The sequence below is a fragment of the Dromaius novaehollandiae genome, chromosome 4 (assembly GCF_036370855.1).
Source record: "Dromaius novaehollandiae isolate bDroNov1 chromosome 4, bDroNov1.hap1, whole genome shotgun sequence".
NCBI lineage: Eukaryota > Metazoa > Chordata > Aves > Casuariiformes > Dromaiidae > Dromaius > Dromaius novaehollandiae.
Genome location: NC_088101.1, coordinates 16,995,917 through 17,021,959, shown reverse-complemented (window position 1 = coordinate 17,021,959; position 26,043 = coordinate 16,995,917). Strand labels below are relative to the sequence as shown.

At 37.8% G+C, this 26,043-nt stretch overlaps 1 long non-coding RNA gene across 1 annotated transcript in view; it reads left to right on the top strand.

Moving 5' to 3' along the window:
• The first annotated feature begins 342 nt into the window (after nucleotides 1–342).
• Nucleotides 343–26,043, top strand: part of LOC135328152 (uncharacterized) — a 78,579-nt gene continuing 52,878 nt past the window's right edge. The window contains exons 1-2 of the long non-coding RNA XR_010388887.1: nucleotides 343–402; nucleotides 15,453–15,522. This is a non-coding gene — a long non-coding RNA (uncharacterized LOC135328152). The remainder of the gene's footprint in view (nucleotides 403–15,452; nucleotides 15,523–26,043) is intronic.

Sequence of the window (26,043 nt, the reverse complement as noted above, 5' to 3'; positions counted from 1 at the left end):
AATTAGTAACTAGTTTGTTAGTTAATTTTTCATAATCATGACATGATTTTCTTAGAACTATTTGTTTTTCAGTACTGTTCATCAAATGAGTTTTCCAAATATTTTTAAAATTTATTTAGAATACTTCTTTTCATATATCCAAAGATATTGCATTGTCATTGTCAATATTGCAAGCTCATGTTTTCTTATTTTCAGTTGTGAATGGACTTTTTAGAGACATATTAGGCTTTTTTCTGTTCTCTCACTAGTTGACTGGTTTTTAGAAGTAAGCTTTCTGAGTCTAAACACTGGGATTTCAGAATTCTTTTCTTTCAGATATTTTCCAAAATTTTAAAAGAAAATATAGTTTCTGTGAATATACTTTTCAGGAAGTTAACTTGTTGGAAAAGAAAATTGTCAAAGGTAAGGAGCGAGCTTTGGGTTTGTTTTATCTAATCAATAAAATATTGAATTAGTAGCATGAAATTATTTTTTAAGTATTTGCCTGGATTCTAGTGGAATTGTAGCTTCCACACTAACTGCCATTAAAATACTTTCTGAATTGATTGTAAATGAAGTTTCATTGTATTCGCTTGCATAGTATCTGACTTTTATTGTAGAGTCCACAAAATCTGTAATGCTGTTTCCATTATGGTACATCACAGGGAGAACGACATTTTTATTTTTACCAACCTACCAATCATTAAGAGCTTCAATTTGATTCAAAGGTGGATTTAAGGCTAAATTACTTTGTGAAAGACTATGTGGACAAGTCTATATCCACAGATAGAAATCTATGCTTTAAAAAGAAAATTTCAATATTGTTACTATAATTTTTCGGTTTTCTTAACTTCTACTAAATATGTTATTTTCCCAGCAGTTATGCCTTATGCCCAGGGCCACTTTATTTATGGATTGTTTGATCTTTTTTTTAAATCATATGATTATTCTGGATAGCAACAAGAGTAAATCTTGGAGCAACTGTAGAAAAATCATAGAAAACATCTTTTTATTGATTTTCCACATTTTTTTCCACATTATAAAGGATGTGCATGAAAGCGTTCAGGAAGCATAGAGATGCCTACATATAGCACAGTGATCAGAATAGTTGAAATCACAAGAATTAAAGCAATTCCCTGAGTCAAGGGAATATTTTATTAGAATAACACAATAAATTCCAGCAGTTCTCTTTAATGAGTTTCTAAATAAGCTTTAATATCCTCTTTAATACAATATAGGTTGGTTTGATAGCCAGATTCATGGCATCATTTGGATTAGCTACTACCCATTTCCCCTGAATTAAGAGCAGTTAGGAAATGAGTTACTAATAGACTGTGTGGAGTAGAAAAAGTATTTTTGTGAACTTTTTTTCACTTTTGATTTATGTCACAACTCAACTAATACAGCTTTGTGATTGTCCTTTCTGAACAAAGTGCCTAAAAATGCAAGTGAGCCCCATCCTAGTTTTGTATGAGTAGATATAAACTGTGTTGAGATACAGTTTAAAATATTTCTATCATTTCTAAACATTTCTAGCAGAGTAACTTCTTGTACCATTCCTGTTAGTGGAGTGAAATTTCCATACAAAGAAACCACTTATCAGCCATTGATATGGGTGAAAGATAGAAGTGGATTGTTAAACCTTCAAAAGCAGACAAGTGAGTGAGGTGCAGATTTTTAAGGGTATTTACGTGACTTTAACCCACAAGTGTTAATTTTCAGTGTAGAAAATTAAACCTAGGCTCCTCAATCAACCATTTTTTAAATATTCTCCGCATAGCCTTCTACTACTAAAAATGCGATGGATTTTATTGCCTGCAAGGTTCCAGGTTTGAGAAGCAGCTCAGATTCAGACCTAGTGTTTCCACCAGCATATGCAGGAGGTATCCTCTTCAGGATGGACACACTTAACTGGTCTTTGACTCTCCTCATCCTGGGGATTTTAGATCAGTGCATTGCTCTGGAGATCCTCTCAGGCTGAACTGAGAGTGACTTGTTCGTTCTGGGAAGTATCTTCAGAAAAGGAAATACATAATACATAATATTGAACTAACCTTCTCCACCAAAACCTTTTTGGCTTTTTTTCTGAAGGCAAAGATCAGTCCGTTCATGAGAGTTTCAGTTTTATATGACAAGAAGTGCATATCATAAAGGCTATGCTGAAAGTTTTTTTCACCTCAAATGCCATTTCACTTTTTTTCACCTCCCTTTATTATTCTTTCACACCTATATTTTTGCACTTTCCCACTGGGCTTGTGGTACCGTTATTTATGCATTTGGTCACAGCTCTTGAAGCTCAGACAGTACAGCTGCTGTCTTCCGTTTGAGTTTTTTTAGGTTTGCTCTCACTCATGTTTCACTGTAATACAATTTTGTCAGAAGAAGAGCAAGGACAATCTTGTTAATTTAAATGGCATTCTGGATACCCTTAAGGTTATGACAAATGAATAAAAGCCAGGAAATTTAGTGTACAGGCTGACATGCTTTACTAGGCTTGTCATGTTAAGCTGAAGCTTGATGATAGAACATGCAAGCTAACAATGATACTGTCTCAGTTTTATGTTGAGACCGCCTTATTCTCATCAGAAAAAGCTATTATGCCCTATAGTTAAAAATAAGGTTTTGTATTCACAGAGCTGTCCTGCAAAAGCTATACCCTTCTTTTCTGCAGAGTGCACCTTAACATAGAAGGGCTCCCCCATCCCTGCCATTAAGGCAGCAAATATTTTCTATTTTACTTCTAGAGCAGAACAGAGCAGAGTGAACTCCTTCCTCTTGTCAGGATTTCATGTTTGTTCTTCATTTTCCATTGTTTGTCTTAATCTTAAATGTGTCATCCAGACTGAAACTGCATGGTTAGCCCTTCATTTCAATACTATTATGCCACACTCACTGTAGTTTAAACGAGGTCATGCACCAAGAGCAACCTAGCCACCCAGTTCATTTGCAAACTTTGCAACCCATACTGAATGACGCATTGTCATGATAACACACTGGTAGAACCCAAATGCCGGAACTTTTGCTGCAGTGTAGACATAGCCTGCCCTCTTTCACTCTGCTTATTTTTACAGATTTTAAAATAATTTTTCAGTACTCTCTTATAATTACGTGATAAAGAGCTGTTCTAAACAAGGAATTTTCTGTTCATATGTTGTAATAAATCCTTAGAGTTACTGTTGATACCTTTGCTCAGTGTACGAGGCAGCTTCAGAAGCATATTCAGTGAGCTACTACAGTGAGCAAAGTTTATTGGAAAGGATCTGTATACTTTATATCTAAGACTAAATATCTGTCTCAGAGTTAAGTTCAAAAGCATCATTGTCAAGTTAATTTCTGATAGGGTGCAGCTCGTGACACCAGGTCAGAGTCTCAGTTCTGTGCTACTGAATGCCTCTTGCTTTTTTCTATACTGTGGTAGAATGGCTCTCATTTTGTTTTGGGACACTGGAGCTGGTGTCCACTGATTGCCCACTCGCTTACAGGCCAGTCAGACCTTTCTCCCAAAGCTGCACAGCTATGCTCACTGTGCCAGGCTGACGGGCAAAGCCTGCTGCCTGCAATGAGAGGAGGAAAGGTAGAGGATGAGAATATTTGTATTCTCTACCTGTGTTTGTAATTGCTTATGTACTTCAAAATTTTAAAAATCTAAAAATTTAAAAATTGTTAGAAGTCTTATCTTTAGATAAGAATGGATTTAGTCTGTAGAAAAAAAGGCAATGCCAGCCTTTAAGGTTCTTGCTGATTGTTTCTATACTTCCTCTTTCTTCAAAACTTCCTTTCTTGGGAAGAGTTAGGAACCTTCAGTGATTAACAGCTGAGGTGTTCAACAACCTCGGTTCAATCCAGATAGCTAAATTTTTAGTAGCCCCTGAGAAATAATCAGGATGCTGCTTAGTGAAGCCAAAAAACATATACTCTCTTGCTATGCTCTCTTGCTGGCCAGTTCTCCTGATGGTGGAAACCACTAGAGGTGTTTCTCTAGAGTGTTTTGAAAAGAAGACATCCTGACCATGATGGCTTTCCAAGGCAATTGTGGCTTTAGTCGAAGGCCTTACAAATGGATTTTGCTAATCTATGTATTCTATATGAGCTTTCGAGGGGTTTCAAGCTTTTTATCACTGCTGAAAATGAGAGAAAAGAGGAGAGGGAGGATTGTTTGTGTTTTAGGTAGTGAGATTGCATTTTAGCCTCATTCTCTGAATGATTATGGATGAATGGTTGTAGCAATACTTACAGCTCATTGACTTTATGTTCAAGCAGATACCTAAATATATTGTCCCAAGAGGTAAATATTGACTTATGCCAACAGTAGTCAATAGCACCATTTTACATGCTTGGTATTACACTTCAGCAAAAACAAGTGGTAACAAGGACTGCATGACTGCATGCATTCCAGACGTAGGCCTTCATCCAGCTGCTCATAGCTGCCTGGGAACGTAACCATTCTTTTAAACTTTGAGACATTAAGAGGGTAAGGAAATATTCTTTATCCTCCTTTCCCACTTCTGATGTCTGTTGTGTGATTTTGTTTGCTGTTTCCTGATCCTTCCTTGGCACTTAAAGCTTGGAAGAGTAGTACTTGATCTCCTGTAGTTATATTTTAAAACTTAGGTAAGGATTGGGGTTTTATTCATATGTGCATGTTGAATCGTTATGTAGAGTTCTTTCAGTCTCTAGACATGCAGTAGTCAAGAGTTCTCCAATATTTTTGTTTTAGAAAAGAGAGAGCTTTTTAAAAACTCCATAAAAAATTAGTTATTGGATTGATACTTCATATATCCATGAAGCTTCATTATCATGCAACAACTTTTCCTGCCCTGGCAATAGAAGAGCCTTCATTACAATGGCACTATTATGCATAGTATTCCAAGAAATGAAATTTTAGAAAAATCTACATTCATACAGTGTATATGGGTGTGTTAACACCCATGCAAATGAGGAAATTCAAAATTAAGACTATACGCAGGGATTTATGAAGTAACCATAATTACAAGGAAAACATTGCATTGCTTTGGCACTTTCAGCTGTTCTGATTCTGACTGTTTAAATATGTCCATTCTGCTCTTCAGAAATAACAGACTATCAAAAGTAAATCCTGAAAACATATTTTAACTTTGATCAACCCATCTGTGAGGCCAAAATCACATTTCTGCTTCCAAAATTTTCCAGCTGACACTAATGAAAGAGTATTCCTTCATAAGGCAAGCTGCTCTTTCACTTGAGGATACATGTGCACACTCTTAAACTAAGCAACAAAAAACCCACCCTACAAAGCACTGTTAGTTTTATCATAAAAATTCTATTCAATAACTGGCTGTGAGGCAGCTATGTAGGTGTGTGTACACAGGTATTTTCAGTTAAATTGTGGATCTGATCCTGTTTCCATTCTGTATTTGAAACTCCCTTTGGAGTAAATTGCATGTATAAAGCACAAAGCACTTAACAGTTTGAGTCCTGTTGTGGCATGAAATAATTACTGACAGAAACCTCCTTCACTGGGTTTGGTATTTTATCTTTCATACTTAATTGCCTCTTTAACCACTGGTAGTTATCAGTTCCACATTCTGTTTTGCTAGAAGTATGGGTTATTTTCTAATGATTGTACCAAAGATATACTTCTCAAAAGTATTGCTCCTAAAGAAATTTCATATGTCTGTTAACCCAAATTTGTGACCTTGACTTTGAAAAAAGGGTGATGTGAATGAAAGGAAGTGTTTTCTTAGCATGACGTGCACTATTATCCTGTTATGGTGCCTTGGCCCTATGAATTTAAATCAGTGAGAAAACAAAACAGAATCAACAGTAAAATCTAGCTTGGTCTTTCTTCCAACTTTAATTTTGTTTTATGCATTGTGCATGTGCCAGCTATATCACCTTGCATTTATTTAAATGTTTTCTAGGCTTTCTCAGTCCTAGACTTTTCTTTAACACTGGGTGCAACAAGAAAAATCACTTCTCTAACATTTGACTTCTCTTAGCTGTAGTAACATATACCAGAGACCAAAAAAGTGAGCTCATCAAAACTCCCTGCATGACTAAAATTCCCTCAGCAGCTTGTACAAGGAAGGTTATTCCTTTTCTTTTACATTTTAGCACTAATTGTCTGTTTGCCTGACTATTTCTCAACAATTAAGGAAAGTTTACTGTTGTAGTAATTGGGGAAAGAGAGAAATCTCCCACTTCTATATTGATATAGTCCAATAATGTTTATCACCCTGCAAAACACATATTTATTTCTCATAACATATGAAAGTTAAGGGGCAGAAGAACAGCAGAGCTCTAGGCAGTGAGCAAAGTAAACATCAGGTGAAAGACAAAAGCCTGGAAGAATTGATTATGCCACTTGGCTGCTCTCCTGAGGAAGATAAAAGAGGCCAGGACATGCTCTGCTACTCCCTGCATGTAGAAGTCAGGCTTGGAAACAATACTCTGACATCTCTGCCATGCAGATAACTCCAGCAAGCAAGTCTGCTGATTTAACTATTCACATTTTGTATTTTTTGTGCCCATTGATTGACAGCTACAGAACAAATTCTACTAGCCTGATCTTTGTGTACTGCCTTTAATGAAAAAGAAAGAATTAGGACAGGAAAGGGATGAAATTGAAAAGATAAAGTGATTAAATAAAAGATTAGGATTCCTGAAGACTGAGTATTCTGCGAAGATAATACAAGGGGAGCTTGAGCCAAAGTGTGTCAGGTCTGTATGTATGCAGCCAAGGACACTGGAGACTGTACGAACTTCTGCTTTCCAAAGCCTGATGAGAGCTGTAACTGCAGAAGAACAGCACTTCATAGATCTGCAGCCTTTCAAAGGCTGGGTCACAAACATGGTGTTACCTATTGTGCTGCAATACCTCCGAGCCACCAAATCAAAAGGCCAATCCAGCAGCATGTTCCCATTAAATACAATGCCAGTTGAAAACTCACAACATTGCTTGGTACTGTGCTGGATCAAACCAGAGATAACGTGTAATGTTTTGCTGATATGAAGTTCTAAATCATAGTCACTATCTGGGGAAGGAAGAGCCTGAACTCTCTGAGATACGAAGCTCGCCTTCCAGCCTTCTCTCCAACTAAGCCAATTAAAAAAACACAACAATCAAACATCCAGAGTAATATGACCCAGTTTATTATGTGCATTGTTCTGGACAAAAGTTGCTGCTGTCTTGTTTTTGCTTTTCTTTGAGTGCGGGAAGAAGGAGCTGTTTTCTTTTTTCTTAAATCTGAACTTATAGTTCAAAAAGTAATGATTCCTGAGATCAATATGAAACAACAAATTGCACTGAGCAACAAGAAATTGGACTGCCGTTTGTTCTGGAGAGACAAAATAAGATAAAAGGGCAGGGCCAGTAATGATAAAAAGTCTCCCCAAAACTGTGTCAATGCAACTTCTGCCTGCCTTCCCTGGAAGCCAGGCTGTCCAAGGACAGAATAGGGATCTGTGAAGGACCTGGTTGTGACAGCTTCGGAAATAAAAGCCCATAACAAAATGCAGGAGGTTTGTGATAAAACACCTGATCTCGATATCTCCTGTTCTCAGAGTATGATGATTCTGTTGCTCTCAGCTTGGCCTTTTGCCTTTTCCAGATACGTGAGATACAGGTGTGGGGGTTTCCTACAAGTGATAGCATAAACAAGGCACTCAGAGCAGCTCTATGGGATAGTGTTTACGGTGCTTGTTCCGGAACAATATCATATTATTATATTATTTCAATGCATTTCTTGTCACCAGATTTCTTAGGAAAAAGAGGAATTTTACAGTTCTGCCGTTCTCTCTTCTGAATACACTTGAGAGGTACATCCTACTTTTACAAAAATAGCATTTGTTACATCTGCAAGATATTGAAGCACATGCATAAAAATAAAAATGATCAACAAACCATTCCTGGGTGTAAAGTTGATTTCTTGCATTCAAAATGGTGTTTCAATTATGTTAAAGTAAACCCAGTGCAATAAGGAGAAAGAGATGTTCTTATAAAATGGAAGTTCTCTTCTGTACTTGCGTGAAGAAGTAACAAAAATACAGTGGGTTAAAAACTCTCATGAAAGATTGTACTGGGGCCAGGTGAAGGTGTGTGGATGTAGATGATGAAAAGTATGAAATGGCATTATATAGAATAATTGCTGGGAGCCAAATGATGGAAAAGAAATGGGAAAATGGAGAGGAGACTCTAAGAGTAATACAGAAGGGGAAAAAAATTCTAAGATGGCTGCAGTTGCAGGAGTAGGAGAGGGAAGTATATTAGCAGTAAAAATAGTGTACTTTAATCCAGAGGTAATTTATCAAGGGTGGATTTGAATATGCAGTTCTCAGTTTGGTGTGACATCAATAGGAGTTGCCTCGCTACTGCGTTGTATTCACCTGTAATGTGAAAGCTGATAGCCAAAACACAAAACCCAGCACACTGGGAGTTTTGGCCATTGGCACTGGAGCATACCCCTCTGCCTACGAGAAGTACCACTTGTCTTTGATACATGTTCCAACTGGGCAAGACTTTTATGTTAAACTTGTGCTCCGAAGACTCACTCAGTGTTGGGAACCGACTAAAGATAAAAGGTGCTGTAGGAAGGTGATCAGTGACCCTGCATTGAATTTAATCTATTAGAGCAGAATTATTTTAGCTGGCATTTATCTTACTGAGAGAATTATTTCTTGGCACTCACTGCTGTAGCAACTGAACACATAATGACCATTAATAGATTGTTTTCATCATCATAAGCCCTGTGTGGACTGAGTAAGAATTAGCCCCATTTTGCAGGTGGTGAACTAAGCCCAATCCTTCAACATGATGAATGTGTACATAGTGTTGTATGCCCTCAACTCCCATTGGAATTGCAGAGTGGCGAATACCTTGGAGAAAGCTTTCAGACATCCAAGCATTTTGTTTAAGTGATTTACTAAAAGTTCTACATGTGTGGCCTTCCTTATTCTCATTTACACTAAAACCATTATACATTAACAGGGCAGGAAGCCAAGGAACAAAACCTAAACCCTACAGTTCTAACCCGGCGTCTTAACCACAGAATCATTCTTTCTCCTTAAAATGGGTGCCAAATGATCCAGGATTTTCAGAAAAAATGGATGTTAGGCTAATGGAAGCAGTGCACTTCCCTGGCACAAATGAGAATCTGTCAATGAGAGTAAATGGATGGAAGCAGGAAAGTGGTATAAAAAATGAAACAGTAGAAGAAAGGAGTGGCAAGACTGCGAGAGTGTGGAGAGGGTCAGTAACAGCAGAAAGTGATGAGAAAAAGGTGCTTATTAGGTAGAACATGGAAAAGAGGCCATTATGAATGTGAGAACAGAAACAGCAGCTGGTAGGATAGGAAGAAAGAATACATGTGTTATGTGTGGTTTATATGAGCAGTTATTTATATTACTTATATTCAGGCACAAGTAAATCTCTGGAAAAAGAAGTTGTATGCACAAAGCATACCTTGTAATGTCATAAAAGCTATGAACAAAATGAGATTTCTACCACATGGTCATTTGTAGGATATGTCTATTGTTAATTGTCTTTTATAACTCATGAATTATTTCTTTATCATGTACAGTGTTTACATTGATTAAGTAATTATTAAATGCTGAGATATACTTCTTTATATTGATCATTGATCCAGGACTACAGTAATCAAGTAATTTTGCTTTGGGATTTCCTTTTTATTTCTTGTCATCGTTAATAGCATTTCCCCTCAGGTTCTTATAGGCCCTGGACAACAGCTTCTAGGCAATTTCTTGAGGGAATACATGTTAGAAGGGATTTCAAAGAATTGGGAATTAAGATCGAAAAGCAAGGGCATCAGATAGAGGCCTTGATCTTGCAGCTTTGTGCTTTACCAGCTTCTCCCCCTCTTTCTGATCTCCTTTGCTGAAGCTAACCACTGCCCAACAAGGAAACCACAAGTTGTCCAACAGGGAACATTATCCAGTTTATTTCTTCAGTATCATTTATATAGCAGAAATTAGATGCTGCTTTGGAGAACTCCTTCCACCTGCCAGCTCCCACCCTGCCCATGTTCTATTCCTTTGCAGAACGGAAGAACAATATAGGCAAAAGTATATCCACATGCATATTAATGAAGAACAACAAGTTTTCTTGAGAAAGATAGTATCTTTTACCAGAACAACTCATACTGCTACTTTCAGGCCCACAAGCTCTTCATCAAGTCTGTAAAGTTTTTCTAAATAATTTTTGAAATATTACTCCAGTATTAATAATACTCTAGAACACAAAGGGAGAAGGCACTGGAATGAGCTGACCTGATTATCCCTGTAAAAGTTCCAAGTTAAAATTATACCTCAGGTTGAAGATACTACTGGCACCTAATACTTTCACCTAGTATGTCATATGCAGTGATCACACTTGCGCAGTACAGCATCCTTTCTTCAAAGTTAGAGCTTTTGAAACGATCCCTACAGATTTGCTGTATCAGATTTTCTGGCAAAAGAACCTTCAGTGGGATTTGCTGTCTTTTCAAGCAAATGTCAAGATCGTGTTATTCACCTTCTACTCACACTCCCCTCTCTAAAGGGAGAACTGGCTACCTGCACTTCTCTGGGTTGACCACGGGAGAAGTGATGAAGTGCCAACAGTGTAACAGCAGGGAAAAAAAACGTGATCTGATAGACATGGATCACACACTGAGCTGAACAGCAGCTGAACTGTCATCCAGTCTATTAATACTGCAGTCACTTACCATAACTTTCACCCTACAGTGGTCACTGGCTATTTATTTTCAATGTAAAAGGTACAGTTTGTCCAAATACTGGCTTTTCCTGTTAAAAACAGGTGATGTTTTGCATTTCACCTCTGGAGAGGCTGTTCACTTTGAGAAAGCATGTTGCAAATGCCCTCCAAAGTAATATGTCTTAGGTAATAGCTGCAGCCTTCTTACAGCAGAAAAATAGTAAAACATCTTTTAAATAATCCCACTTAAGGTTTAAGCTCAGTGCTGCAGAAACCTGTCTTGGTGGTTTTGATTTCAAAGGCTGAGAGAAAGGCAAAATGATGGAAATAGCTCTGACCTTTATTCCTAGCATAATAGGAATGGATCATTTCTGTGGTTACTGTATAGAGAGCGTTGATGTTTTAGGATGAAACCATAGGTATTACTGGCTGTTCAGTTCTGAGATACCACACACAAATGTAACATGGGTTTATAAAATGCATGCATATGTACACACTCACACGCATACACACATGCACACGCGCGCACACACACACACTCACACACACTCAGCTTACGTACGACAAAGACTATCTATGTGCAGTAAATTGGCAGAATTTGTTTCCTGACGTTTTCCTTGTCTGTTCAGTTTTATTCCTGTGTCCTTTGAGATGTCTGTTATTTTAACATACTGCCAGGTATCAGAATACTATCAAAATATTGCAGTGCCTCACCTGAAGGAGAGCACAAGGGCGCATGAGTGATGGATATGAATCTGGAGACACTCAAGACTAAATATTGCAAGAGCAAGAAGGCTCCTGGCAAGTTAGTTTGACTCGCACAGAAGAATTTTTGCTGGAAAATGTGACTAGGATGCTTTTTATGTACTGTATTAACCAGGACAGTGATGCAATGGCAAGAGGTCAAAGCTGTGAGGGAGGGTATATGTGACCAGCCATAGGAATTAAAGTGATACTGGCAAGGCAATTGTAATACATGCATGAAAATCTGCGAGCGCATTACCAAATGCCGGAAAGCAAAGAGCAAAAAAGGCAGAGCAGTGATTCATTTTCTTTAAGTAATGATATGCATTACTTTTAAAACCTACACAGTGGGGCAGGTGCAAAAACAAAGAATGAAACAGTATAATTAAGGCCACCCACAGCCTACAGACCTGCTTATATCCAGTTGGTAAATTTTTAGCTATGACATTTATTTATTATTAAGATATTGTTGCACTGATGATGTCATCAGATTATTGAGCATTTCCCAGCTCAAATTGGTTGGACATAAAAAAATCCTTAGAAAACTTAATGAAATTTGTAGTTACCTCCTACTGATACAACGTTGTTGCAATTGGATTTGTTTATTAGACTGTCTTAATTGGCATAAGGTCAACTATTCACCCCACTTCTGTTATCATTTTAATCTTTAAGAGCCTAAGGACATTACTAGTCATTACTTAATTGGAATTTCCCTTCAAGTAGAGCTAATGAAATACCAATGACACAAGTAGGGGGTATGGGAAATGAATAAATAGCAAGAAATTTGTGGTATGCCGTGCATTGTCTTTGGATTTGGCTGTGCATATGTTTTGATAATCATCATTTTGTTGGTGTCACTGTGCCACACTTGCAAGAACCAGAATTTTCCTGTTAAAACATTCTGTAGTCTTCCTCCACCCCTTTTCAAAACATTAAAAAGTCATTAAGAAACACTGAAATTCTTTAAAAAGTGAAATAGGAACAGGCAGAAATTGCTACACAGAAACTATACATAATATTCCCAGCAACTCACATTTAAAATGGATTAGGTTTTACTGTCTCATTCCATGTTATCAAGAGTGACTGAATTAACTATTTATCATATGAAGCAACAGGTAGGATGTTATGAAACAAAAGGAGATATATAGACAAAAAAGACAGAAAGGGACATAAAGGGGATTTCCCGTCTTCCCCATTTCACAATCTCTGACTTGCTTCATGTCATTATGGACTGAGCATGAATTTGATTATTTCCAATAATATTTTACTGAATAAACAGAGGTAGCTTTTTCCACTAAAAAAAGAAAATCTCTTAGTGATAGAATTAACAGTTCTGCATAGAAAGCACAGCATATTACCTGAATGAATGAATCAAGTATATTCAACAGACTAACTAGGGAGAAGATATCCAACCAAAGAATCTGAATTAATGGCAAATCTTAAAACTGGAGAGAAATGTTTTTCTTGCATTTTTAATCTTGTAGTGGATTTAACTTTGAACAGGAACAGAAACACATCCTCTAGCTGATCAGCTTTGAAGGAAAATATGCTAACATGAGAGCAGGGATCCAAAATGAAACAACTTGCAAGCTTTGCTGTTGTTATTAATGGCCTTCACAAGTTTAGTTAGCTAAATAGATAAATGAAGGAACTTACAGCATCTGCTGAGAAAGTTTGAAGAGTTTAAACAAACACTTTGTGAAAACTTATTTTACCTTACACTGCTTTACCTAACAACTATTCCAGAAAAGCATCTCAAGCCTAGATTTAGTAATGAGCCCTGAGACAAAAACAGCACTAGAAGGTCAGATGTTTCTTTCTGTAGGAAAGATTATCACCTTCACAGTTGCCAAAAACAGACTCTGTACTTGTATTAAATTATATTCTTTTCTTCTTGCTAAATGTACTATAATGTACGTTTTAAATATGGTCATTTGTCACAAGAATAATGTGTGGCTTCATCTTTTCATCTCTCTTCAGTGGTAGTCTTTGTACTAATACCTTTCTTCCTGATAAAATATTTGACTGGTTGAAGAGTGTAAATCATATTTAGATAAGGAATCTTGGCTATAGATACGTTATTTGAATCCAGGCCTTTGTGGTTCACAACTTTTTTTTGTGGAGGTGGATCTCTAGAGTGTTTCATTTTGTTGTGTACATCAGAGTAGCTGAGGACAGGTATTATACTATTGCCCAAGAAGTACCCAGGCTTAAAAGATTATTTTTTAAATCAGAAGAGCCAGGTTGCTGACACTACAAGTCTATACGGTAGTAGATCTTGGTGTTGCCATTAATGCTGCTAGCCAGACTGAGCTTCTTGCTCATGTTCTTGCCTGTCCCCTTCCCTGGAGGTTCCAGCCCTAGCAGAACGGCTGCACAGTCACACCTTTTCCTTTTTTATTCTTTTCTAATTATTTTTTTCATACCTCTGGTTAGTGGTGTGGCCACACAAATGATTGAATCAGTATAACTAAGGGAATGGCAATGTGGGACAGACAGGGCAAGACTAAGGAGCACAGGTCATAGCAGGAGCATGGGCAGAGATCTCCTTAACTAGTTCCCTGTTGGCTCCCCGTGGTTCTCAGTTCTCATTTTCTCTTTGGAGCCGCAAGTGTTGTCTACCACAAAATACCATGATTCCTCACCCAAACCCAACCATAAGGAGGAATGAAAGGTAGAACTATGACTTGGGGATTCAGTCTCCTGGGGGCTACAACATATGCATCACACAGAGACACTTTGCTCTGCACCTCAGTTAAAGACTAGTCTTAAATAATTATTATATATCCCTTAGACCTGCATCTAAGTTAAAATAAACTGTAGAATATTTAGCTATTACCTAGTGCATTTAGTATATTTCATCAAGTTCAGCATACATCAGAACTACAGAATCACCACGGACAGACGTTGAGAAAGGAGGTATAGCTGAATTGCCAGTGATTTAGGAATAAATTTCGATCACTAAAACAAATCTGTAAAGCTGTACCTCTTGCTACCTGATGGCTGTTACACAGTGGGAAGTGAGACATTTAACAGTTCAACTTTGTGCTTGCAAGTCATTTTGTCTAATAATGCAGTTAGGAAATTATTGAGTACAATGTGTCCTGAAAGGCCATGTCTCAGCTTGGCTTAAATCTGCCTCTGAGCAATGCTGAGGAAAAAATTAAAAGAAGGTGGGAGAAGAAAGGGTTTTTTTCACCCTCTTTGTTCTGTATTTGTATGAGGATGAAGTAGGCTGCACTGCAGAACAAGTAGTTTTGTCACAGAAGATATCTTAGCTGATAAAAAGAAATAACCTTGTCACCTTCTGTATCTTTTGCTGAAGTTAACATTATGTCATTATGCTTCTGGTATTTTGCAGCTTTACAGTGAGACACTGAGTCAAAATAACATTTCTTTTGTCTCCTTACATTTTGTCCTCTTCCTCAGAGCCTTGAACTCCAGACATAATGTGGGCCTTGAATTAAACATCTGCTCTCTTTGGATTTTAGACCTTTGCACCTTTATTAGGGACTTTAGCACATATTGAGTCTAATTCTGTCTTGCTAGCACTGGTGTAACATAGGGATCATTACAATGTAGTCAGTAGAATTACTCTGGTAGAAAATGGGGGCAAAAGGGCTCTGGATTGTCTACAGACTTTCAGGCAATTGGAAAAGACGTTGCAGTACGTCCTCCAATTACTATTAACAAAAGTGCTCTTCCCCACATAGCCATTTTTCTCAAAGTGCCAATTTCTTTCGAGCTCTGCTTCCCATTAAGACTTTTCTTGAATGAGGGCAAATGAGAGTGATGCTCAGTTTCATCAGCAATGTAGCATTGGAGGGCTTGCCTTGCTATTACTATGTACTCACAACCTATTCAGCAGCAATTGCAACACACTTGGTTGTCTAATTTGAAACTTTGAAAAAAGAAAGAAAAGATATTTTTTAAGGCTCAGCTCAGTAAGAGAATAGTATGTGTAGCAGCATTTAAAACTTTCAGGTGCTTTTTAGAACACAATGCTTGAGAATAAATTCTTCCTCTCTTCTCTTGCCAGCATCCAGAATCTGATGTGTTGTGTTTTGCCTGCAAGAATTCATGCCAGCATCCCATACCTCAGAAGTAAGGTAAGAATTGCAAGAAAATGATTTGGCTTGATTGTTATTAACATGTCCAGATCTCACAGCAAAAAGATAGATGCTGTCTTAGCAGGTGAGTGGAAGAGAATGTTCAGATACATAGAAATTAAGCTACACTGTAAAACAGACAACTTTGAAAATCAGTCTTGGGACTACTTGATAGAGGGAATAATAAATTCCTGCACTGAGGCCTCTCAATGCAGTAACAAGTGAAATCCACTAGCTCCTGTCCCTCCTGAGCCTGGGGAAGGTCCTTCCCTTTCTCAGACTTCTTTCCTCCACTGGAAGGTGAGTGTGAGCCCAGATCTGACAGGGGTTCAGAGTTAACCCACTGGTCAGGGTCTTGGCATTCTATTTAAACTAAAGCAGTTTCCATCTCTGTGATAAGAAATTTATGTCCGTTTAGACTCCCTTAAATATGCCTAGATTAAGAGTGACAGAATCTTATTTAGGCAGTTTTATTAATCACTTCTGAATCAAGCGCTGCATCTGTTTGCTGAAGGAAATTAAATAAAGAAGATGTCCTGTTCATATTTATGAGGGATAACTTTCTAGATCAGAGGAAAAACAGCTACTCAGAAGAATGCAGGCCAAGAAGCTGTTTACACCGTGATGCACACAACTCTCTTAACTTGCATTCATATATTGTGTCAGCATGTAATCAGCTGTCAAGCTGAAGAGTACCAAGCACTAGCCCTCTCGAGCTGGTTGTTTGTATGCTGTGTAACTCACTGAGCAATGCCACGTCCACTGGGGAGAGAATATACATGGAAAACATTGTAGTTTATTACAAACTGTGTGCTTTACCAAACTTAATACATTTATTGGTACAGTTATTCCAGCACTTTGCTGCTTATAGGCCAGTTATTCTCCATCCTGTCTTATCAGAATTCATGAACAGTACTTGTTGGAACAAATGTTGATGTACAAATTCTAATATAGTTTTAGTTATTGCTAACATGATGGTACACTACTGAAACAAAAAAATTTACTCCAAGTTTATAATAACTTTTCAGCAGAGAAGAGTTAAACCATAAGGATTGATACTGAAGCATTCTGATTTCTAAGTTACTTTTGTTTACTTTAGTGATGGTACTGAAACTGCTGTTATGAGTTAGGTATATAAGAATTGCTTGTGTGAGAAAATATTTACTATTCTGAATCCTTGTGGCTTAAATCCTCTGTTAAAAATCTGACGGAAATCTGGAGTAACTTTCAGTGTCCACAGGGACTAAAGCTCTTTCTTCAGGAAATCTCCAATGCTACAAAAAACTCAAGTAACAGTAATTTTTTTGAGGGGAAAACACAGATGGAGAGTTTGCTCAGGCCATACAGTTGCAGAGATAAAGGTAGAAGTGAAATCTTCATCCAGAGCTCTACCCAGTTGGCAATCTTTTCTCCTACTCTTTTAATTAAGTCCAAATATATATATTATACATATATATGGCACACATTGTATATGTGATTTTGGGGAACCTATCAAGTTTAATCAGTAGGGATGAAATATCTCTCTCTACAGTGATTACAAAGATCATGGTCTAGCTTTCATGCAAAAAATCCCACCAAAAACAAACAAAAAAACCCCTCCAGACCTTTTTGGAAAACCACTGCCTTCACTGACACCATTTGAAAATATTCTTTTTCTTTCCCTTCCCTTCAGCTCTTGTTATTAACTTAAATTTGAAGGAAATTCCAGTCTTTTCATTGTATCTACTACAGGAATTTAGTTAAAGGAATTTTTATTAAGGCTAAATACATGAAAATGTTTTACAGAATCTTACTCTAAAGTTATGTATATCAGAGCCCCAACACTTCATCAGAGATTTTATACATTCTCAATCAACGTTTCAGTTTGTCTGCATTAGTGGAGTTACTCTGGTGGGTAGCACAAGAGGTATGTGAACACTATCATGATGCTGCACAGAGGCCAGGCTGCTGTCGAAAGGCCCTGTGTGGATGCAGGCTTCTTTTCAAAAGAGCTGCTTCCAGAACGGGATCCAAATGGCTTGACTAAAGGTGAGTAACTGAAAAGTTTTGAAGCTGCTGTGAGATGTATTCTCTTTTAAAATAGATATCATTCCTGGGAGGGAAGAGGGCATTTAAGGTGTTGATTTTTTAATGCTGAAGTTAGCACAAATACTCGATTATATTCCTTAGTATTTCTGTCTAATGGGCAAACTGGCACCTCCAGGCCTACTTGACATTGTCAAATTATCACCTGGCTTAGCATTTTTTTAAAAAAAGTATTTCTAAATATCAATTTTTGCTGTAATTGTATTTAATTGTTAAGATGTAGGATTGCAACAGAATCTTCCATCAGGAAAATGACTGGGCTAGGCCTAAATGTTGAGCACTGTCCATGTTACCATTTTAAAGGAATGAGTTCATCTAACCTGTTTTGAAATAGCAGCATTCACTGTGTTAAGGATACTGCCCTGGTTCTGTTTGCTACTGTTCAAAGAGTAGAAATGCAGCGATAACCCATCTGCTTTCCCTGAACAAGACAGACACAGACAGCATCACTGGAGTGGTTTTGCAGCATTGCTGGAGTGGATTTGCCTCATCTCAGAGGCCTTCTTGACCTTGTTTGGTGGCTCCTGGATGACACTACTGATAAAAATTTCAGTGTAAGCCTTTCAGGTATGACAAGACTGACTCCTAACAGCCTCCTCAGAGCTGTAAAGCCCATCTTTGATTCTCTAGTTTGTCTACTTGACTGTATTCATTGTGTCTCCTCACAACACTGTGCCTAACTAACCTTGAGAAAAGTAATTATACACTCACCATTGATTAGTAAGGATCCATATTTAATTACGTGTAACATGTTCCACTCAAACTTTTAGTTCTGTGTTCATCAACGCATAATAGGTCAGATTGCCATTTGCTTTCAGCCTTTGCAGTGATAATCTTCATAGGAAACTGAGTTTTCTCCTTTCGTTAAATTGCCTAGGGAAGAGAGTTATTTCCTGCTTCTCCAGCTGCTTGCAAGCAGAAGCTACCATCCACCCTTTGGTACAGAAGCATGACCAATCATTCCTCCTCGAAGGATTTTATTTGTATTTTTTGCAAAGGAGATCTTTTTGCGAAGCAGTACTTTGAGATTTCTGCAATGAATCTGTACCGTGAATCTGTGGAGATTGTGTCAAATTTGAATCTAATGTCATAGCAGTTTATTTTTTTGATTACAGAGACTGTTAGATCACTGATGCTTTAAGATCACATAATTGTATGACCCAAACTCTTTCTTATCCAGTTCCTTTATTTACTGCAAAGATAAACTTTTCAAGTAGAAAAGGAACATATAATTAAAAGCTCCTGAACTCTAGCTTTAGCATACTGCAAGCTGTCTGACTTTGCAGACGGTCTCCTTAGAAGTAATATGTGATGATTTACCTCCTGCTGAAAAGGACATAATGCACAAAGTAAACCTTCCTTTACAATATTTTTCTCAGACAGGAACCTAATCTAATCTTCCTTACAAAGCATATCTAATCTATGATCCTCAGAGATGCAATTAAAATCCTTGCTTCTGAATCTCTACCCCTGCTTTTTGTTTTTTTGTTTTTGGGTTTTTTTTTTAATTCATTCATTCAAAGAATTCAAACCAGAGGAGCCTAGTTTCTAGATCCTGTTCACATATGCTCTGAATTGGAAGAAGGGTCATGGCAGCAGCCCTTCTGAAAGCCAGACCTTCTACCAGGTTGCAGTTGAGCATCGACTAGACCTTGTCCAGTCCCAAACATGGACTGCTTGGTACTGATAATGCAGGGTCAGATTCAGAGCCTGTTTCATTTAGAAACATCAAACTGGGTGCTAAGTGAATTAACTTGGGATGAAAGATTATAAAGTCCCTCATAAGAGATCACTTCTTTCTTCTTGCTGAAGTAACTTCCACAGGTTTTATAGTGTGAGGATATCTGTAGAGTATCCTCCTTGCTTGCCTCCATAGACCAGGCATGCTTTTATGTGATAAACTCACAGGCATCATGCTTCTACATTGTGCAGGCCATGGCATACTCCTCCTTATCTCTTGGTAAATTTGATTACAACCAGGCAGAGCACTGGAAAATAAAAGCAGAATGAATGTGTCCTTAGAAGACACGATTAGTAAAATACTTTCCTATTGAGAAACTGTGACATGAAAATGTACCAATGAGTTCATTGCCTACTGGGGCTATTTCTGGGAGGTTTGCACTCACCTCTTGTTCAGAGATGTGCCAGGTGTAGTCATTTAGTTTTGAAGGTCTGCATAGAATAGTTGTGCAGTGTTAAGCAGTGGAAGCATTTCACTTCAAATATGGCTGTACTCCAAAAGAGGGCAAAGTAATTCTACGTATCTCATTTGTGCAATAAAGCCAGTTAGTAATATGATTTGGGAGCAGTTTGGATCCAAGGTGTTATAAGTGGAGGAACATTATCACTTGAAAGTACTTCTAGTGGCAAATGGTCTGTATGACGTAACAGAAAGAAAGAGATTGTAAGGGAATTGTAAAGATCAGGTCTGAAAGCACATCAGAGTATCTCAAAAGGCTATAGTAAAGATTTATGTGCAGTAGTATCATGGGGTCCTTCTGTTTGTGTCATGAGCAGTTCTGGTAAGCTGCAGGACTACAAAGTAAAGTTGAGTGACATTACCATCACTGAACTGAGAAGGAGATATCCACTCTGTGGTTGGTAAAGGAGGCATAAGAATCTCATGATGATAATAATAATAATGATAGTTAAAAAAAAAAAAAACACGCACAAGAAGGGTTTCCTTTTCACTGAACAAGAACAGAATGAGAAAAGCCGTAGCAGTCCTAAAGCTTGTTCACTCTCTGAGCAAGAACTAGGTCTCCCGATCTTCTAGGCTATCCAGACCAACAGAAAAAATCAGACTGTGAAAGCTTGTTTAAAAAATCATTTCTAAGTATAGTAAATAGCCGATAGATTTTGAATAAATCTGCAAGTAAGAGGAAAAAGAAATGTGTAATATTTGTAAATTGGGATATGACTTGCATGAATGCTTTTCAGTGACAAGAAGCAGGTAATATATAGATACTGTTTTATAGTCGGGATATGTGCTGCTGATGCTGCAGAAGAGGTATATTCTCCTAGCAAAAAATTCTGATTGAAATCCTCCATTTTCTAGTACTATTGATTACCTATGATGCATCCTGCAGGCAGCTTCTGCTCTTATTTTATGTCTGATAACACCTCAGTGATGAATTGTATTATCTAGTTTTAAAAAGAATAATAACCCTCAAACAAACATGGTCATTTGTGGAACTAGAGAGAGGTGTGCAACATAGTGATGGGCAGACTGAGGACAGGAGAAGAATTTTGCTCTGAGAAGTTCAGTGTGAGAATTTACAAAATCATTTGTGTATGACAGAAAATGTGATGAGATTTTTCCTCAAGATTATGTTCAAGCTACTTTTTATAATTCTTTTTAGTAAAAGCTTATTGATATATGTTTTTAATTTTTGCACTTTGGGAGGAGGAGAAAGTGGACAGAGAATTACTTGCGCTAAAGTAGTCCAAAATGACTTACCTTTCTGCTAAATGACTCACATATAGCCAAGTGACCAGTGTCTATATCAGGCACAGAACCCTGGTATTTGCTTTAAAAATCTCTTATGGAAAGTACTGTTTCCAAGCTATCACTTGGGGCCATGGCAGGTTAAAAATTAATCCAGACCCTGTCTTCAGAAGCAATATGAACAGTATTTATACTTGACTTTCTGACTTCACAGTACAAATCACAAAGCCAGACAACATGATATCCATCTCTACCTTCTCTTAGCTTCTGCAGAGCCAATGTCATAGGGCAGGCAGTCAAATAATCAGTCCTATAAGAGTAGGCAGGTACAGTACCTTCACATTTTGGGCTATTGTATGAGAACTGAATTCTGACATGTAATTAAGAAGTCAGTGTGCAAAAGTGATGGCACAACATTTTTCACATCCCATGAGGCCAGTGTCACTAGCTTCGTGGACTATTTGCAGTATACGCACAACGTATGGGTCAAAGTAAACCAAACCAAGTAGGTCTGTATGTCAAACACCAGTCTGAACATCAGTGTTTTCCACTTTGTAATGAGCAGAGGAGAGGAGAATCATATACTTATATTTTTTTTTGTTCAATATATTCTTTATATTGGAAATTACCATATTTCCAAGCCTTTGAAAAATCTAATAAACATAGATCCTTCCTGGAGCTACTTTAATATCCTAAAGGTCAAATACTCTCCTCCATGAAAAAGCCCCTGCAATCTGAGACCTAAGTTTTTTCTTCAAGCTATAGGCATGCATATTCAAAAAAATAGTGGGTTATGTTAATATTCTGTCTCACTCTAGTATCATATGCATGTCACTGCATCTTAAATTGCCAGTTTACAGGCAATTGTAGGTATTTGGCAGGTGATTCTTAGCAACACCTTGTGTTCAGATCTTGCATGTAAAACTATTGGAGAAACCCTGCATACTCATTTATGGAGTTGTTTGTATTTTAAATTAAAAAAGGTTATCCCCTACTTAAATGGTAAGGTTGGTCCATCAGATGATGCTTAGGTAAGTAAGTAATGAATCTGTATTACTGCTATCATAGTGTATATTTTAACAGAAATGGGTACACTGGAAAGTTCCACTACATAAGGTATACATTTTGCAAGAATACAGACAAAAGCCTACATTCTTTTTTTTTTTTTTTTTTGAATTAGATGTTCTTGAATCAAATAATGACGCAAATCCAAAAAATGCATCAAATAAGGAATTTTGAAAAACAGAAGGAGTTAAAAAAGAAAAGCAGAGGGCTGTGCATCTGGATTTGGACTCATCAATCAGATCTGTCTTGACAACTACAAATGTGAGACTGTGTCTTTGCTATAAGAAATATTTTGTCTTCCTTGGTCAGTCTGTCAGAGCTCTCAGATTCTTGACTATCTGTAGTAGGGAAAACAACTTCCAGCAACAACACCAGGCAAAGCAAAAGAGTTTAAGATTTCTTAGGATTTTAAGACATTCATCTGTCTTCCAGTAGCTCCACAAAGACATTAAGTACTAGAAAAAATCACAGTGAGTCACTGCACTGGTACCCCTGCTGTGCTCTAACCACCCGATAGGGCATACCAAAGCACGGCTAACAAGGCCCATCTAAGAGCTCCATTTCTTCACATTAATACGAGAAGGAGAAGAAGTAGCATCAGAATGTGACAGTCATATATTGTAAACTTGCTTGATAAATACATATACTGGATGGGGAAACTGCAGTCAAATCGTGTTATTTTCTGACTAGCTCTACCACTTGACCAAGGCACAGCTGTGTCCTCCAGCAACAATTCATGCCATGCATTATATCTTGTCCCTTATGTGGCCTCAGAGACACTGGAAAAGTCAGATCTGATATGACAGAGAATCTGGAAAGATTGGTTGGAGGAATCAGTTCTTCTGCACTCATTCTGCAGTGGGGAACCTCAGACCCGAGGAAGCTTTCTCAAAACATATCCCTGATGAGCTCTGCCTGCTTTAACAATTAGAGGAATGTTAAAGTTCTCATCTTCACGACGTAGCCATATTTCATTAGTTTTAAAGGAAGGCTCTCTTTACTTTGATAGGAAATAGTTATATCAAAAACTGCTTTGAAGTTGTACTGTGGGAAGAAAACAATGTGCACAGCCTAGTCAGCACCATGTGTGAGTGGACCAGAAGCCCTCAGATAAACATAAAGACATAAAGAAGACAAAATGAGGTTCTCTGAACACTAAGTTACAAGGATTGATGTGGTATTTAATTCTTCAAAGTCCCCTGCTTAGCTGCTAAGCTGAAATGATGGAAGGATACACATCTCATAATTTGGTGGCAAAATTGAGTAGAAAGGCATGAGTTTTGTCAAGTATAATATCCCTGGGAGCTTTAATATTATTCAGATGATGTCAAATACAGAGCAAACAGCATAAATGCTGAGCTTTGAGAAACTCTGTGTGAATAAATATGTGCCTATAACACTTTATAACACGTAAAATATTAATATATTTAAATGCTAATTCTTCCCTAACTGTACTGCATTCTGAAAGAAAAAGTGTTTTTTTACAGAAAAGTCATTGGCTACAAGTAATGCTTAACATTATTGGTACAGACAGTGGCTGGAAACAATAGCTAGCCCTTCTTTAAGCTCCATACTCTGCGAATTCTGTGTTTTCACGTTACACAGTGATAATTACGGAAGCAAACTTAGCACGGGGGCACACAGCATTTTTCCTGCATCATTGCTTAATAGTGTGGAGCTGGTTGGAATTCAGACCCAGACCCTAAATTTGCTCGTGTCTCAAAAGCAGCTACGGATTAGCATTTAATAAAGAATAGGTCAACTATGACCAGCTTTAATTGAAGAGAGACAGCCTGAGATAATTCCAAATGTAACAACATGGTTTCTTGCCTGTTTTAAGGAAAGGATAGCTCTCAATTCCATAGTGCTGAGGGGGAAACTCCAGGGATATATGTAACATTTTGAATCCCTTCTGGTCAGGCCTAGAGGCAACACTGAACCAAAAATCTAATATATTTACCAGTTTTACTGGACATTTTGGTCATTCACAGCATTGGGGACAGAGAGAGACAGCTCAGCAGTTGTTTGGCAAGTCTGAAGAGAAGAAGCAATTTTAAGCTAATTCAATACGAAGGCATTATTCAGCCTCTCTTTTGTAGTCCCATTAAACACATATGCAATGCAAGGATCTGGTTCTGTGTATCTGTTCCTAGATCTATACCTTTAGAGTGATAATCTCTAGTGATAAATAATGGTGTTTAAATGTGTGGGGTACTGTGATAATGGAGTGATACTACAAAGATATCTATAAAGAGATAGGTGCTCCAAAGCATCTCTTCCTGGGGAAAACAGCATGCACCCTACCGACACTGCAATTACCTGACACTGTCCAAGCCTGTCTTCACTTCCTTTTATGCCTGCTGGATTCCTCTGCTATATTATTGGTATATATCTACCTTAGCTGTTTCAATTCTCTTTTTCTGTGGCATTCCCAAGCAGCAATTTTGGGGGATTTATCCGCCTTCTCAAAAAGACAGCATTGCCTCTTTTGTGAGCTCCGTATTCATTTCTTCATTGGACTTCTTATTCCTTGCGTCCTACACAAACCTGCACAAAACAAATATTTTATGGGTGTTTTCTTTCTCGGTTGCCCTCTTTATCTTTTATACTCATCTAACAGCTGAATTCTCATTGTCCGTCTATACAACTCATCGCTTGTGGTTCTGAAGCATTTTTATTGCAGTTCCTGCCACGCGAAACTGCTTTGCTATAGTCCTTTGCCTCGTAAACTGTCCATCTTCTTTCAGATCTCAGCTGAAGATGTACCTTTTCTCACTCGCCTATAGCTCTTGATTTTTCTGTTTGCAGTTTTTTATTATTTAGCACATCAATGTGTTGCTGAACTATGTAAAGTATTTAGGAATGCATACTATATTTAAAAAGTTACATAAAATATGGCTGATTTGTGTTGTCATGATTCTTTTCTTTCACATTAGTTGGAAAATATCACCATGAGTTTCCACAGAATTAGACTGATACGCTCTTGAGTAAGTGAAAGAGGCTGGGACACAGTGTATTTTATGAGAGGACTTGTCAGCAATCCTAGATGCTATGCAGTGGGTCAGCAGCTGGTTTCCTGTCCAGTGGGCTGCTCTGCACTATGCAACAAGCAGCTCCAAGAACAGGAAATTGCCACAGCAGCATAAAGCCATTTTACAATAAGAAGCAAGGGAAATGAGGGCTTCCGTGAAACAAACCTGGTGCATAATTTCAGCATTTTGCTTGCTGTCTTCAGTGAAGAAGCCCTTGCTACTTTATTTCTTGCAGCTTCTTTATTGATACGAAACATTATTGTACAAATCTTGTGCACAGAAAGAGCAGCAGTGTGTGCTCGTGTTGTATTTTTGATCACTTTAGGTCCACATACAACCTCCAATGCCACAGGGCCACCAGAGCAGCAGTAAGGTTTTAAAATCATTGTAAGGTGCCTGTGTCAAATAATGAGCCTTGCATGCCCCAGGTCTAAGGTTGAGTAAGTCAGAAAACAGGGAGTATGCATGCTGCCCCCAGAGCCTCTGTCACTGGCAAAGAAGTCAGGCATTGCTAATTGCTGAAGTGCCTTACTGTGTCCTTTGGCTTAAGTAACTAAAGAACTGATCCAAAGAGACCGTAAGAATCAGTGGGAATTTCCTTCCATTGACTTCAGCAGGGTTGGGGTCAGGCCTTTATTACATTGTTCCAAAACCTGCCTAAATACACCTTGAGCTTCTGCTGGTCCCGTAAATTCTATCAATTGTTCCCAGATGCACTGTGCAGAAAATAACTTTCCTTTTCCATGAGATCTCAAATACAGCAGCAAGCAATATGAGTAGTCTGTGGGCAGCTGATTTGACTTTTGTCCTAGAAACTCCAGACTGGCCATGCATAACCCTTCTTGAATAGAAAAAATAACACTAATTCAAATTGATTTGAATGTGAGTGAA